This window comes from Vanessa cardui, chromosome 14 (assembly GCF_905220365.1).
Source record: "Vanessa cardui chromosome 14, ilVanCard2.1, whole genome shotgun sequence".
Classification (NCBI taxonomy): domain Eukaryota; kingdom Metazoa; phylum Arthropoda; class Insecta; order Lepidoptera; family Nymphalidae; genus Vanessa; species Vanessa cardui.
The window spans coordinates 4610912-4615841 of NC_061136.1; positions in this window are offsets into that span (position 1 = coordinate 4610912).

A 4930-nucleotide genomic window follows, 5' to 3' on the forward strand; every position below is an offset into this window, starting at 1 on the left:
CTTATCAATTTGTATGGAACATTTGTTAATGGCTGCCGGGACACGATCGGAATTCCATTATCAGGTACTGTGACTCATATTTTGTTTTGAATTTCGAATGACTTTTTGGCAGTCATCGAAGTTCTATTAAATAATTATTAAATGTCATTAGTGAACTATGTTTGTTAACAATAAAAATTAATAATGATATATACAAAATTTGTAAATAAAATTATTAGAATTCAAAAACATAATTGAACTTAAACGATAAGGTTAGTTTAATATGTTATAGCAAATTAAAAAGAATGCAGACATAGTTGTAGACATAGTCCGGTTAAGAATTTAAGCTGTAGGTTCTTTAAAACCACAACGGCTTATGTTTCACCCTCAGTGTAAGTCTATCCTTTTAACCCGAGTCTAACAGGAGTGTTATTCTGGAAGAATGAAAACGAATCGCATCGATAGATTATGATAAAAAAAAAACAAATTTACGTTCAATAAATTGCGCTTATATTAAGTTAGTATTTTCATACATACATAAAATTACAATTTCATACTAACGTATAAAAATATATATGAGCCAAGATGGCCCAGTGGTTAGAACGCGTGCATCTTAACCGATGATTGCAGGTTCAAACCCAGGCAAGCACCGCTGATTCATGTGCTTAATTTGTATTTATAATTCATCTCGTGCTCAGCGGTGAAGGAAAACATCGCGAGGAAACCTGCATGTGAAAATTTCATAGAAATTCTGCCACATGTGTATTCGACAAACCCTCATTGAAACAGCGTGGTGGAATATGTTCCAAACCTTCTCTTCGAAGGGAGAGGAGGCCTTTAGCCCAGCAGTGGGAATTTATAGGCTGTTGTTGTTGTTGTTGTTGTTTTGTTGTATAAAAATATATGTACGTATAATATAAAAATGGTCTCACGATCAGATTCACCAAGGAATTTGGAATATTCTTAGGTGTATCGTCAAAATTATCCAATTATTATGGTATGAATATAATCACTCGTCACAATATATCGTGTACCGAGTTGTATCGATTATAGCTGTATAATTATAGTTTCTGTTTTCCTCTAAATTAAATAATACATGCTCAGAAGTTATTTACCCTACGCTTGTTATCGAATTCGATTTTCAAATTTGTTTCTTTCATAATACTACTTTTTCTATTATGTACTTAAGTTTGCTATTTGTCGCCAGCGGGATCGCTCGTTTGGGTCGTTAGTTGTTAGGCACACTATATAAAATTAGTATATATCCTTCTTTGAAGTTTAATCTTGCCTTATATCAAATTTCATAAAATTCAATTCAGTAGTATGATTGTAAAAGAGCAAAACTCACGTAAGTAAACAGACAGACAGAAATATAGTATGGATTGTATCGCAAAATATTATTTACCTTTGTTTTCTAGTAAATTCTTAGATTATGTCTTTGAGTAGAGCCAAGATCGCTGCCATCTTTTATTCCTTTGTACAAGCAAAATACCTTGTCACTGTTATGACATAATAGGTACGTGCTATGATTATTTTTAAGGCGATCTATTTGCCTAAAAATAATAATATCAAAAATACCTTACACATATTGATTGTGGCAACGATATCAAATTACTGTTAATTTAAAAAGAAAGAATGCTGATGCTGATTTTATAAGCGTTTGAATTTCACAAAAAACTTATCGGTGTGATCTAAGTTATTCTTTATTACATCAGATATCTGCTAGTGAAAGTCCCGTCAAAATCGGTCTAGCCGTTCCAGAGATTAGCCGGAACAAACAGACAGACTGACAAACCAACTTTTTATAATTATTATTTTGGTCTATATACACTACTACAAATACATTCAATAAAATGCGGCTGTTTTAATATTACCAACCGGCATTCTAATTTTTATTATACATATGTATAGATAGAAAGAATAGAAAAACATCTGATTGATGAGAGCTGATGAGAATTAGATGTAAGAGGATGAACATAAAAACATAGTCGACTTTAAAGCTACGAGACTTACACATTGTGAATTTCTTACAAAATGTTAATGAACTTAATATGTAGACCACGATAGCCTAGGAAATGTAGACTCAGATTTCGCTTTGCTTAACATTTATTATGATTTACATGTAACGTATAAGTGTTAACGGTTTCAGATTTTTTTATCATTAATATTATTAATTTTTTTTTGTGAGTTCGGAAGGAAAAGAAGTTTTCAATATAATTAAAAGAAATCATCTTAAATCAGACGTCAAATATAAAAAAAACCAAAAAAAGTATAGTACGACACAAATTAGATGTAGCATCGGAACTGCAATGAAATGAAAATAAAACTGATTACTGCCGATTTACACGACCAATAGAAATAGCTCCCTATCGCTCCATTCGACGGTATTCGTCGCTATAGATTCTCACGTCAGAGAAAGCAAGGGCATGTTAATCGACGTGTCAAATTGACGAATATATTAGGTCATATGATATTACAAGTTATTACGCTTGTGTAAAGATCATATTCACATGAGAAATAAATATTGATAATTTGGGATAGCGTACTCATATTGTATGTGATCGGTTTTAAGAATTCTGTCGATTCTACATGTAAGTTGTGTCGTACTATACCTTATTTGTTTCAGATCGTGCTACTAGTCATTTAGCAGAACGAAAAAGTGCTGTTTTAGGCAATCACGTGTATTTTTCAACCCTGTCAGAATTGTCCGCCTATTGATAGAAGCCATAAATATAAATAAACAACAACAAATGTACCTAAATTGATAGCTATCATGATTTTATGTTCGTGGCTAAATGCAAGGAATCAATTATAAGAAATTAGTTTTCGTCTGGTGATCGTAGTTTTCAGGTACCTATAAAAATTAACTTACGTATGCTCATATTTGGGGTTATACCAAATTTATTTATTTATTTGTAACAAAATCCACAGCTTATACAAAAGTAATTAATAAAAGAAACATTGTCCAAACAGAAGCCAATTTCGGATTTACATTTTTTATGCTTATCAGTTATGGTAAACTAAGGACAGTAAGTAAGTTCCTGAAGAATAGAAAAAAATACAAAGCATTTATATTAGGTACCTATTGTGGTTTGGTCGTGAAAAAGTATCAGACATAATTACTTTCGCTTTCATTACATTAAGAATAGACGATATCAAAACATTGGTATTGTTGATCAAAAAGTTTTTCTTTATCTTTTTAATGCGCTTTTTCTTAACTACAGTATCAGGGTATCACAAGACTCAGTGGAAATTTTATCATTAAGTGTAATGTGTATAGCCATATTATTGTTAGTTAATCCGGTAAGTACAGACGATATTTATCAAGGCATGCTCGCCAAGTTTCTACAATGCTAAGGTTTCAATGGTAGCGCAGAGCCGCAGACGTTATCTTTGAAATAGTGCCTGAAACATTTCAAGCATTCCATTTAATTAACTCTAATAATTATAAATAACATATTCCCAAATGATATCCAAAAACGATGACGTTATATTTTTGTTGTATAATGGTCAAATTACTGATATCTTGAATATTGATCTATGTTTAGTTGCTTATAATTAATAATATTATCACCTATATGTAAAACAAAGCAAAACATAAATGTTTTATTGAGAGTAAAATACTTAAGTAAATCCTCAAGACTTAATCAGCCAAACATACTGAATTACCACAAGTATAAAAAATATTGTTGATATATGTTTTGGGTATCTTTACTTGAATTGAGTCTTGCTTCAAACCACAAAACACCTCATTTTATCTTTTCTTAATTTAATTACCCATTAAATTATGAAGCAAAACCACAAGCTACAACTTTGTGAGCAAATAAAGATCATACAATTAGTGAGTTTATGTCATGTCGTGGTAATGAATTTGCAAAATAACATCTTGACTGTTTAATTCTTACATAAAAATTGAATATTGTATTAAAAATAGAGGCGAGAAAAGATAGAGACCAGTAAAAAAGGTGAGATGGCCTAGTGGTTAGAACGCGTTCATCTTAACAGATGCCTGCGGGTTGAAACCCAGGCAAGCACCACTGACTATTGATGTACTTACATTGTGTTTATAATTCATCTCGTTCGCGGCGGTAAAGGAAAAGATCGTGAGGAAACCTGCATGTGTCAAATTTCATTGAAATTGTGCCACATATGAATTCCACTGACTCGCATTGGAACAGCGTGATGGAACATGTTCCAAACCTTCTCTTCTAAGGGAAAATAGGCCTTAAACCAAGTGGAAAATTTACAGGCAGATGTTGTTGTTGTATTAAAAATTGATCTAGATTCAATGGGTATGTCTTTTAAGAATTGGTAGTAGTTATTGGAATTTTCTACATTTAAAATTGGAACAAAATATTTGGATGGATTAAAAAAAGATGAAAATAGAATAAAATGATTTTATAATTTACAAATCGTGTTCAAATTTTTTATTCAAGGCACAATTTCACACGTGTGATGTCGAACTGGTTTCAAATGTTTAGTATTGGCAAAATTCGTGTCATTGCGACTAGTTTGAGCAACCCACTTATTTATGTAGGTAAAAATGTTAAAAACTCTGTTTAATGTTTTAATATATTTGCTTTGTGAATATTATAGATATTTGCTTCGGATTATTACTTAGCTGTTTGTCCCGTTATATACATTGGTGGGAATCATTTCTCTTATTTATTAACTACCCGTTTTTAAATTTTTGTAATGAGTTTTTGGAAGAGCAAATTCAGAGTTTGTTTTTTTTAAAGATGTTTGAATTTAGATCTCATTTTAATGCGTTAGAATTTGTACTTTTAAATATATGTAAATTTATCTTTTCTGGTGCATATCACGAAAATGATGCCAATTTTATCAGATGCCTAATTCTATGCTGAATAACTGATTATGTATTTATTTAGACTGTCTTAGTAGCTATACCTGTATTAAAATCATCATGTAAGCAAATGTAGGAAGCAAATTC